The following is a 13,105-nucleotide window of genomic DNA, read 5'->3' on the forward strand; positions in this document are numbered from 1 at the left end:
TAATTTGAAAACAATAATTTGACATTATATTTAATCTCCAATATTATGACAGACGTCAGTTCCCATTTACCATTTCACCAAACCAAATATAATGACGTAATATACAGTTGAGTCCGCGAGTCTGTACCCGTGCGTCATTAATACCTGATGAGATAAAACACATACTTTTTATTTAGCATCATTCTCTTACACCCATGAAATTAATGACAAACCAGCTGCCGCCTGTTATTAAGTAAAAACACATGTTATTTTTATGAACGATTTAGACTCAGTGTATTGAAAAGAGATAGATACAAAGAAAGACGATTGGGGATGTCTTCACATATTTTAAGTACAATTTCTGACGTTTTGGTTTGTTTACTTTTGTGGCTGTCAGTTTGTTGAATTTTTTGCTGTTATTTTGTCGAATTTTTGCATTTTGAAGTTTTTTATAGTATACAAACAGTTGTTTTCACAACTAATTTTATATTAGAGTTAGAAATTTTGTAATAAGTTTATGTTATTTTACGATAAATTTTGACAACGTACAAAGCTAACCTCATTGTTGACACAGTTGAATGCTTGTGTTTAAGCTTCCGTCAAAGTGAATAAAATAACAAAAAGAAAATATGTTATTGAATTTTTTTATAAATTGTTTATTTATTTATTAATCAATGATAATAAAATAATTTATTAAGCTACTTCAAATGTAGCTGTAATTATGCACCAAAAGTTTAAAGCAAAACTTAAATTTGACCTTCTTTTTATTTGATAACGTCAAATTTTATAATAACCCGTGATCGGAATAATATCCATTTGCCGTTGCGTTTAGTAAATTTCCGACTTATTTCGTATGCTTTAAATGATGACGCACGGGTAAAGACTCGCGGACCCAACACTGTAATATAGGAAAAGTCAAACAATAAGGAATGCACGTAATTTTCCCCTTGTTGCTATATTCTAAATTTGAAAAAATATATAGGGAATAATCACTAATCAGATTTTTTTGACATGCCATTCTTATTATAGCGAGCATTTAATTGCCTAGAATTAGTGACGAGTCATTATTGTATTTGGTCAGATTATAAGTGGTAACTGACGTCTTTCATAATATTGGAGGTTAAATATAATGTCAAATTATTGTTTTCGAATTATATATTTTATTTATTTAGTTTATATTAATTATATTATTAAACGACAGTTTATTTTTAATCAACTTCACTTTTCCTTCCCTATCTTTGATTGGTCGATTAGGTTCGTAATAGTTTTGTTTTATGGTAGGTTTAGTTACGCGTTAATTTTAAGAAATGTTGCTGTCTAAATGGACAGCTCCCAAAGGCCATAAAAGAAGAAGAAAAAAATAAACCAAAAATTTTACATAACTTCCTGTAGGACAATCAGCCGTGTGATGGATGACCGAAGTTATCGTTAACGTAAAGTTATCCTGTACTTAAGTTATAATCCTCGAATTGGTGTGATGTATTATATTTAACTTAACTACTTGCGTTATTTCTTGACAGTTCTTGAGTTATCTGATATATCAACTGTCGCTTTATAACGCGACGTAACCTCAAGTTATGAGATAACTCTGTAGTTATGTTAAGGATTGTAAGGTTAGGTTTATGTTTTGATTTGTTTTTAGATAGAAATCAAGTGAAAATTTAACGTAGAACGCTTCTTCAGGTTGTCCCAGGACCTTGTGCGGCATTTTATTTTTAATAAATAAAATTTAATATCAAATATAAAGCAGCACAAATTTATCAAAAACATAGACCTAAGATAACAATTAAAAACACGTAGGTAATAAAATTAAAACAATAATAAAAATGAAAAAGAAAGTAATAATATAAAACTAGAAGGGTAATGCAATTTTAAAAATTATACAAAAATCAAATCGAGAGATACAAATTGAAATTTCTATTTATAATAAACAACAAGATGCAGTAGAAATAAACAAACCAAGACACGTTAAATGCTACTAGGAGCACTCCCGAATCGTAATTTACAATGTATGTACATGCATTGTAAATCCCAAATAATGATTTCCAAAGTTTATACATTGTAAATTATGATTCGGGAGTGCTCTAGTAGCATTTAACGTGTCTTCATTTGTTTATTTCTACTGCATCTTGAATGTAAATTTAGTATAAGTACTTCTTTCTATCTACTTTTACGATACCACCGAACCACACCGAACAGCTATTCTGTCATCGGTAGCCGGTAGGTAGGTATACCAACTTCTCTTGATTCTCTTTCTCGCTCCAACTTGTACCGATTCTACATAAGATTCTCTTTTTTGACAACTTAATATTTTCTTCCGTCCTATAACGTCTAAGAAATAACTCATCTCATAACAGTGGATTCACCGAATTTACGTTGTATAGTTATGGAGATAGTTATATGTTATAGTTATGTTAACTTTAACGCAAACTGCAACTTCGGTAATTCATCACACGGCTGAATGTTAGTTTGACATTTATGGTACAGATAGTTATCTTTGTTTCGCACTCTTGAAGACCAAGAGAAACAGTGTAGTCGGTAGCTACTCTGGTAAATATACATAATATGTATATTATATGTACATAATATAATATATTATAATATATAATATAATATAGGGTGTTTCATTAATAATTGTCCATATGGTAACTGGAGAAATCTTATTACAAAATACGAAGATTTAACCTAAAACACTTAAATAAGATGTGGTTCCTTACTGAGTTACAGGGTGTTTTATCTAAAAATTTAAAAATTAATTTTGCTCAGCATTTTAAAACTATTCGACGTATGCTTTTCATACTTGGCAGAAAGTGCGACTACTAGACACTCTACTAAATTATGATAAACAAAGGTTTCTAGCTACTACCAGAGGCGTACGACAGCGGATGGTGGATGGTTGACCCTTTTCAAATTCTACGTCACTGGAGGAATTACTATTTTGGTGCCATTTTTAGATTCTACAATACTTTCTACGTAAATAATATACTCTTCATTGGTAACGATAAAGTCATTAGTTTTCGAGATATTTGAAGTTAAGTATGAAATGGTACAGTTATTTTGATTAATTTATGATATGATTCATATGATTAAAATTTAAAAATTATTTGTACCCAGTACTTTAAAACTATTTGGCGTATCCTTATCATACTTGGCAGAAAGTGCATGTACTGTACGCCCTACTAAATTAAGATAAATAAACGTTTCTAGCTACTACCAGATGCGTACGACAGGGGATAGTGGCTGGTTGACCCTTCCCAAATTCTACGCCACTGACGAAATTGTTATTTTAGTGTAATTTTTTGATTTTGCAATAGTTTTTATGTAAATAATATACTTTTCATTCTTAGCGATAAAATGATTAGTTTTCGAGATATTTGAAATTAAAAATGAAGCGACACAATATACTGATCAAAATAACCGTGTCGTTTCATTTTTAACTTCAAATATCTCGAAAACTAATGACTTTATCGTTACGCATGAAGAGTATATTATTTTCATGGAAAGTATTGGAGAATCCAAAAATTGAACTAAAATAGCAATTTCGCCAGTGGCGTAAAATTTGGAAAGGGTCAACCATTCATTTTCCCCCGTCGTACGCCTCTGGTAATAGCCATAAACGTTTGTTTAACATAATTTAGTACCTTCTGCAGTACCTATACTTCCTGCCAGGTATGAAAAGGATACGTTAAACAGATTGAAAATGCTAAGCAAAAATAGTTTTTAAATTTTTAGATAAAACACCCTGTAACTCAGTAAGTAACCACATTTTATTTAAGTGTTTTAGGTTAAATCTTCGTATTTTGTGCTAAGGTTTCTCCAGTTACTATATGGACAATTATTAATGAAACACCCTGTATATTAGTATAATATAATATGTATATATATATATATATATATATATATATATATATATATATATATATATATATATATATATATATATATTGTTATATTTCTATTTGATATGAAAATTAAATTTTGATAATTATAAACAAAATTCAATTCAATATAAAATATTTTCAATTTTCTCAACCACGGGCATATAAATTTAAAACAACCTGTATACAACAAATTGTTATATGTAATTTTAAGAAGTGATTAGAATAAGCGTACGAAACTCGGAACAATGTGCTTAGAATAAACAAAGTGAATGACGCGTACCATTATCGTTTCTTCGCGGAAGGTCGATCATTAGCCTATGCTAAATAAAACTCAGTGAAATAGATGATAGTTCATTATCGTTTTTCGCGGAAGGTTTCGATCATTAGCCTATGCTAAATAAGACTCATTTGAAAGAGAGAATAGGTCATTAAAATTTGTAAATAGTTAGAAAGTATTTTAGAATGGGAATTAAATATTTTCTTTTGAAATCCATTAAGCATATTTAGAAAGATTAAAAATTGGTTTTGAGGAATATTACGAATGAGAGTTGGTGGTGGAAGATTGATTTGTGAATTTGGAAGGGATATTTAGAAAGTAGGGGAATGAATGACAAAGTGAGAGCAGAATGTTTTGAGCTGTCGAGAAGTGAAGTCGAGTAGTAGACGGTAGTGTTCGAGGAGTGAGAAAGCCGGTGTAGTTCCGTGAGTGTGGAGTATCTATCGTGGAACGAGAAGTAGGCCAGGTCGAGAGTAAAAGAACCTCCTTGAGCCCAGAGTGTCCCGGTAGCTGATAGCAGTTTCGAAAAAGGTAGAACACAGCATCACGACAAAAGCAGGAACGAGAGCTATTCGAGCTAGTTTTTCAAAGGAGAACATCACTGGAAGCCAGGACGAGGTTTGATCGCAGCCAAGGATAGCAGGAAAGGGTTTTGTGTGAGGACATTTTCAGTTCACCAGGAAAAGGTCAGTCTCATTTGTTTGGACATGAATGTATGGGTTTTTCGTATTAAATTCCACATAAAAAATTGAATAACATAATCAATAATATCAGAAAAGCTTCATCAAACTTAAATAGAGTTGTTCCTAATAACTCCTAATAGTTAAATGTTAATAAAAACTTTCAATTGAAAACCAAAAGGAAATAAGATTCCCATTTGTAAATGTTATGTTTAAGAATAATAAGAAATAGCAAATATTAAGCATTGGTTGCCTTTTAAATAAAATAAAAAATATTTTGATTATAATTGTAACCCATATGTGTATTTTTTTTACTCTTTTCTTTTCTATCCCGATTAGGAACCATTAAGAAATATTTAGAAGCCACGGAAGTAAGTAATTAATTTATAATTCGCCCTGAGATTGAAAACATATTGATATGTGATCTGGTTAATTAATTGGATTAGTATTAATACATTGATTAAATTAAGTAACATATAAGAATATTATCTCATATCAATAATCAAGATCACATCAACTGTCGTCCAACGTGGAAAGCATTGTAAAGTATTTCTAGTGGCAAATTTGAAGGATAGAAAGAGTAAAGCCGGTATTTGAAAATTTATATGCCTGTGGTAAAAAGTGAGATACTTACATTTGATAACATAAAATTTTAGATCTCTTTAGGTACAAATTTTACATAACTGATTTAATATTTTATTTTTACGATATTTACATTTGATATATTTATTGACAATTTATAATATTTGGGTGAGAAAAAGTCGTCTTGGTAACATACTAGTAAAATTTCATATTTGGCGGGGACAGTACTTCTTGAAAACAAATGTCTGTGACAAGAAGCCAAAGCAAGGACAACAAAAAACAAAAAGAACATTCAGACCAAGAAGATATTTTAGACAAGACAATCATGGCATCAGAACAGCAAGAATTATCAGGAATAGATAAACTATTACAACTGATGCAACTCCAGTCACAAAAAATGGATGAAGCAAAAAGGACAATGGATAAAAATCAGGAGGAAACAAAACTAGCAATGGATGAAGCAAAAAGGACAATGGATAAAAATCAGGAAGAAACATCAAAGAAAATGGATAAAGTGGATCAAAAAATGGAGGAAACACAACAAAAAATGGAACAGAAAATGGATAAAGTGGAGAAAAAAATGGATGACAATCAACAGGAAACAAAACAAGCGATAGAAGAGAACAATAAGAAAATAGAGGAACGCATAGAAAAGTATGAAATGAAAATTAAAGATCACATGCAAAAACAAGAAATGAGAATGAAGGACCACATGAAAGAACAAGAAATGAAAATTCAAAATAAAATGAAGGAGTTAACGAATTGCCAGAAAAAAGAAATGGAAAGTTTGGAAAACAAGTTGCAAAACGCTATTCAAGCAGACATAGAAGAAGTGGAAAGAAAGATTGCGGAAATCAATACGCAACAAAATGTCGGAGAAAGAAGAGAAATGGTTATACATAGCACAGATGACGTGAAGATAAGGTTTGGCGGGGATGTAAGAAGATTACACCCAGTGTCGTTCATTAATAGCCTGAAAAAGAAAATACAACACATCGGAAATTTCGATACAGCAAAAGAAACTATCAGAAACCATCTCAAATATGAAGCAAGCCTATGGTTCGATAGTAAAGAAGAAGAATTCGGCAATTGGCAACAATTTGAACAAAAATTTTTGAATTATTTCTGGGGAAAGGTCCAACAATTGGAAATTAACAAGGAATTGCAAAATGGGAAATACAATGATAGGATGGGTGTATCAGAAAGGACATATGCTTTGCAAATTTACAATAATGCAAAACATTTACAATATAATTACTCATCGGAACAATTAGTCGAACTGATTGCAAGACATTTCGAGGAAACGCTGGAAGACCATATCACATTGCAAAATTACAAAGACATAGATAGTTTATGCCAATTCCTACAAATAAGAGAATCACGTCTAAGAGAAAGAAAATCAAGAAGGTCGCGAGAAGATTACAGGCCCCGAGAAACACAAGATTACAGAGATAGAAATCAAAATAGGAGGGACTATACAAGACGAGATTTTAATCCCAGAAGGGAAAACGAAAATAGAGACAACGGAAGAGGAAATTATGAACAAAGAAATAGGCAATGGAATGAGGACAGAAATCGAGAATACCAGAATAGAAACACCACACGCTCAAATCAAGAAAACAGAAATAATGGTAGACAAAATGAACAGGGATATCGAGAAAACCGAAACAGATCCGACAGACCAAGAGAAAATAGAAGAGAAGTGAATAATACCCAGACAGATGAATATGACGGAGAGAGACATTATGACGAAAATATAAACAACGATGAGCAACCGGCGTCTTTTCACGACGGCGCTCACTAAAAACCAAAAATCAAACAGGAATCTTTTGTCACCCCAAGGAGTTTATTAAATTGGCAGGAAACAACGAAAAGAAAAATGGAGTTAATTTAAAATTTGTGGATGGATTTATCAACGAGAAACCAATTAAAATTATGATAGACACTGGATCTGAAATAACATTGGTCAACAGAAAACTAATAGAAGAAGTTAACTTAACAAATTTAATTTATAAAATACCTAGGGTAAATTTAGTGGGCGCAAACAAACGGACATTGGCAACTATAAATGAAGGCATACGAGTAATGGTACGACTGGGCAAGAATATGTATGCACTACAATGTGTAATAATGCCAAACATGTCACATGACATGATAGTAGGAGTGGACGAATTGGCAGAAAAACATGTAGTGATAGATTTTAAAAATAATACGATGAAACTAACAGAAGAAAAAGAAAAAGAACAGGACAAGGAACATGAGAAACAAAATACGGACGAATCAGGTAAAGAACAAACAGTGGAAATGAATTTGGCAGCGAAGCAAGGACAAAGAAGAAAAAGGAGAAAAGGTTAGAAAAAGATAAAAGAAAATGAAACCTGTGGCTCCTCAAAAGAAGAGTTGAGCCCAGAAGAAGAAAATTTGAGAGTATCAGAAACAAAGGAAACCTGGGATTCCTCAAAAGAAGAGACGGGCTCAGGAGAAGAAGAAATAAAGCTAAAAAATGAAAGTGAAAAGAATATGATTGAAACAGTGGTATTTGAAGAGGAGGTATATGCAAACGAGGATGCAGAATGCACGGTAAACATGTGTGAAGAATCTGAGAAAAAAGACAGAAAATTGATATGTGGAGAAGGGAAAGAAAAAGAATTGCGGTTGATGTTAAGAAACTACGAAAATTTGATCAATGAGGAAAACAGAGTGGCTAAAAAGTACGAACATTCATTTGAGGTGAAAAACTTGGGAAATTTTCGATCAAAGACTTACCCGATTCCATACAAGTATCGACAAGAGGTGAAAGAAGAAATAAATAAAATGTTGGAAGATCAAATCATCGAAAGATGTGATTCACCGTATGTTAACCCGATTGTGATAGTAAAGAAAAGCAGTGGAGAATTGAGATTATGTTTAGATGCCAGGAATATCAACCAGCACACTGTATCACAATATGAATCACCTCTAAACATCGAGGCCATTTTTGGAAGAATCACCGGGTCACACATATTTTCGAAAATTGACTTAAAACACAGTTTTTGGTTGATACCGTTAGCTGAAAAGTGTAGAAACTACACCGCTTTTTCTATTGATGGTATTGTCTACCGGTTTAAGGTAGTGCCGTTTGGATTGCAGAGTGCTTGTGCTGCACTCGTCCGAGCTCTACATACCATTTTGAATCGCCACGAAGATTTCATAGTTCATTATATCGATGATTTATTAATTTTTTCACAAGATACTCAGAGTCATCTGAAACACATAGAAATAATTCTGGAAGAATTGGACACAGCGGGATTGAAATTAAACATTGAAAAATGTCAATTTTTTCAAAAAGAAGTCATTTATTTGGGTTTTCAATTGGACACCAAAACAGTAAGATTATCCGAAGACAGAGTCAAGCTCATAGATGAATACCCAAGACCAACGAATTTGAAAACATTGAGAGGTTTTCTTGGCACGATTAATTATTTTAAAAAACTGATTCCCGATTTGAGCCAAAAGGAAATCCCTCTGATAAAGTTGCTTAAAAAAGGAATAAAATGGAATTGGAAAGAAGAACAGGAGGAAGCTTTCGAAACATTAAAACGAGAATTCGCAAAAGGAACGAAAATATACCACCCCATTTACAATTTACCTTTTATACTCCGAACTGATGCGTCCATACAAAAATTTGCAGGAGTTCTGTCTCAAATACAAAACGACCAAGAAGTGCCGATATGTTTTATATCGCGAGTGACTAAAACACATGAGAGAAAATATAGTGTTACAGAATTGGAGTTTGCCAGTGTACTATATTGCGTGAACAAATTGAGGTTTTACTTATTGGGAGCAAAATTCACAATCGAAACAGACCATGCAGCTTTAGTACATATCATGAAGAATAGATTAGTAAATAATAGAATACATAGAGGTATTCTATTATTACAGGAGTATGATTTTGAGTTCCGATATATAAAAGGAAAAGACAACATAATAGCCGACGCTCTAACACGGGATGAGGACACGGGAAAAAAGGAAACAATTACTCTACAGGTGGGACTAAATAGATTAATACAAGAAGAAGGGATATATTCGTTAAATGAGATAAGGACAAACCAAGAAGACCTAGAGGAAAGAGAGAAAAGAAGAGCGGAAGTAGAAAATGACATATATTTTAAGATAATAGACGGAAAGGAACTATATTTAGTGACACAGACATTGGCCGAAAAGATAATAAAGAAATTACATGAGGACAATGGGCATATCGGTAGCAGAAAAGTTTGGCTCGTTTTTAGGGAAAATTACATCAGCCGACAGGATTACCGCATTGCAAAGGAAATTACCCAGAAGTGCGATGTATGTCAAAAATATAAGAGTCGGAATTTCAAAAACGAAAATGTTGCCAAAAATATTGAAGCCCGAAACAAACTAGACATTGTAGCAATAGATATGTTAAGCGATCTAATTATGACCACTAAAAGGAACAAACATATTCTGGTAATGGTGGATGTGTTTTCAAAATACGTAAAATTATATAGTTGCCGCACCACAAAGGGGGAGGAAATATTAAGAAAAATCGACAATTTTATAGCCATAGTAGGAACACCAAAAAAGATCCTACTGGACAATGCAACGTATTTCCGAAATGATCGTTTCAAGGGACAACTTCGAGAACGAGGAATAGAGACAAATTTTGTCAGCATCAGGCATCCACAGAGTAATCCTTCGGAACGATTCATACAGGAAGTGACGAAATTTCTTCGCATTGCAACAGATGGTCAACATCGCCACTGGGACAGGAAAATGGCGGAAATAGAAAGGTATCTAAATACAATTCCGAGCACAGTAACAAAAGAGACCCCAGAATACATCATGAAGGGTGTATTGCCGATAAGGCCATGGGAAGACCAAGAGCCAAAAGAATATCAACAGGTGATTGAAACCGTACAGAGAAGATTACGGCGAAGCAACGAAAAATATATCCAAAGACAGGAACAAAATAGAAAAAGAAGACCAGTGACTTTCCAAAAGGGTGAAAAAGTACTCGTGAGGGCATTACGAGTATCAAATCTTCCTGGGGGCATTTGCGCAAAGTTGATGCCTGTTTTCGAAGGCCCGTACATCGTGAATAATGAAAATGGGATAAATAGTTATGAGTTGAGGCACAGGAACTCGGAAAAGATCCGAGGAATTTATAATATTCACGATGTATACAAATATCACGAATAAAAGACAGAATTACATGAAGTAGATAGTAAGTTAGGATATAAGACGTAGATTAAAGTAAGGAAATATACAGGGAGTTGGTTTTGCCTCGAGAAAATTTATTTAAAAATGCAGATAAATTTTATCGAATACAAGGCGGGGATTTGTTATATTTCTATTTGATATGAAAATTAAATTTTGATAATTATAAACAAAATTCAATTCAATATAAAATATTTTCAATTTTCTCAACCACGGGCATATAAATTTAAAACAACCTGTATACAACAAATTGTTATATGTAATTTTAAGAAGTGATTAGAATAAGCGTACGAAACTCGGAACAATGTGCTTAGAATAAACAAAGTGAATGACGCGTACCATTATCGTTTCTTCGCGGAAGGTCGATCATTAGCCTATGCTAAATAAAACTCAGTGAAATAGATGATAGTTCATTATCGTTTTTCGCGGAAGGTTTCGATCATTAGCCTATGCTAAATAAGACTCATTTGAAAGAGAGAATAGGTCATTAAAATTTGTAAATAGTTAGAAAGTATTTTAGAATGGGAATTAAATATTTTCTTTTGAAATCCATTAAGCATATTTAGAAAGATTAAAAATTGGTTTTGAGGAATATTACGAATGAGAGTTGGTGGTGGAAGATTGATTTGTGAATTTGGAAGGGATATTTAGAAAGTAGGGGAATGAATGACAAAGTGAGAGCAGAATGTTTTGAGCTGTCGAGAAGTGAAGTCGAGTAGTAGACGGTAGTGTTCGAGGAGTGAGAAAGCCGGTGTAGTTCCGTGAGTGTGGAGTATCTATCGTGGAACGAGAAGTAGGCCAGGTCGAGAGTAAAAGAACCTCCTTGAGCCCAGAGTGTCCCGGTAGCTGATAGCAGTTTCGAAAAAGGTAGAACACAGCATCACGACAAAAGCAGGAACGAGAGCTATTCGAGCTAGTTTTTCAAAGGAGAACATCACTGGAAGCCAGGACGAGGTTTGATCGCAGCCAAGGATAGCAGGAAAGGGTTTTGTGTGAGGACATTTTCAGTTCACCAGGAAAAGGTCAGTCTCATTTGTTTGGACATGAATGTATGGGTTTTTCGTATTAAATTCCACATAAAAAATTGAATAACATAATCAATAATATCAGAAAAGCTTCATCAAACTTAAATAGAGTTGTTCCTAATAACTCCTAATAGTTAAATGTTAATAAAAACTTTCAATTGAAAACCAAAAGGAAATAAGATTCCCATTTGTAAATGTTATGTTTAAGAATAATAAGAAATAGCAAATATTAAGCATTGGTTGCCTTTTAAATAAAATAAAAAATATTTTGATTATAATTGTAACCCATATGTGTATTTTTTTTACTCTTTTCTTTTCTATCCCGATTAGGAACCATTAAGAAATATTTAGAAGCCACGGAAGTAAGTAATTAATTTATAATTCGCCCTGAGATTGAAAACATATTGATATGTGATCTGGTTAATTAATTGGATTAGTATTAATACATTGATTAAATTAAGTAACATATAAGAATATTATCTCATATCAATAATCAAGATCACATCAATATATATATATATATATATATATATATATATATATATATATATATATATATATATATATATATATTATATGTTTTTTATTTGGCAACAGCGCTTTCCTGTTAAACTTGACGGTAGCGAAAAAACTAATATATGACTAAAAATTTGTTGAATTTATTTACCGTCAAGTTTGTACCGGTGGGTTATGATGTCATTAAATCTATGACGTGCATTCCTAATTGTTTCGACTTTTAGTTTACTCGTCACTACTGCTAGTCAATGAAATGTTCGCTGTAATAGGAATGGTATGTCAAGAAATTCTGATTATTTCCTATACACTTTTTCAAATTTAAAATATGGCAACAAGGGACAAATTGCGTGTGAGCGTTAAGGCGGGTTGACATTACTAGTGAATTACGAACGTGGCTTACACTTACGGAGTTGGCCCGTGCTACACGCCTAATGTAAACAGATGTTTGTGCAGTACGATTATCTCACGAATGGTCTACGCCACGCCATGAAAGACATTAAACATGTTAAATATTTGACGCTCTACTGACAGTCGTAGAGAGTTTGTATTTGATTAAGCACGTGCTTTTAACCTCGAAAATGAGCGTCTTACTGAACGGGAGACCGTTATATGTTAGATTTGTAGAATTGTACGAAAGTGATCCTGTACTCTGGAATGATTCTGACGTAAGGTATAAAAAGAATGACGCACGAAACGCAGCAATAGAAAGAATTGTTGCTCAGCTTGAAATTGAAAAGTTTACAGCAAAACATGTACTAGAAAAATAATAGCTATTATTTCGCAGGTTGCAATAGTAGCCTTCAATACACATAATGACGGCATGTTCACTACTAAAATATAAAACTACCGTGCCCAGTTTAAACACAATAACGTTTCTCACGAAACGTATTGCACAGAAGCGTAGACAACGCGTGTTTTTTAGTGTGAACCACGTTTGTTATTCAT

General features: G+C 32.8%; 1 protein-coding gene across 1 annotated transcript in view; it reads left to right on the forward strand.

Annotated features, from left to right (window-relative positions):
* The window catches only part of LOC114328693 (uncharacterized), a 111,303-nt gene that overhangs the window by 78,316 nt on the left and 19,882 nt on the right, over window positions 1-13,105 (forward strand). The gene's annotated exons all lie outside the window — the stretch shown is intronic.

Source organism: Diabrotica virgifera, chromosome 3 (assembly GCF_917563875.1).
Source record: "Diabrotica virgifera virgifera chromosome 3, PGI_DIABVI_V3a".
In the NCBI taxonomy this organism is placed as follows: domain Eukaryota; kingdom Metazoa; phylum Arthropoda; class Insecta; order Coleoptera; family Chrysomelidae; genus Diabrotica; species Diabrotica virgifera.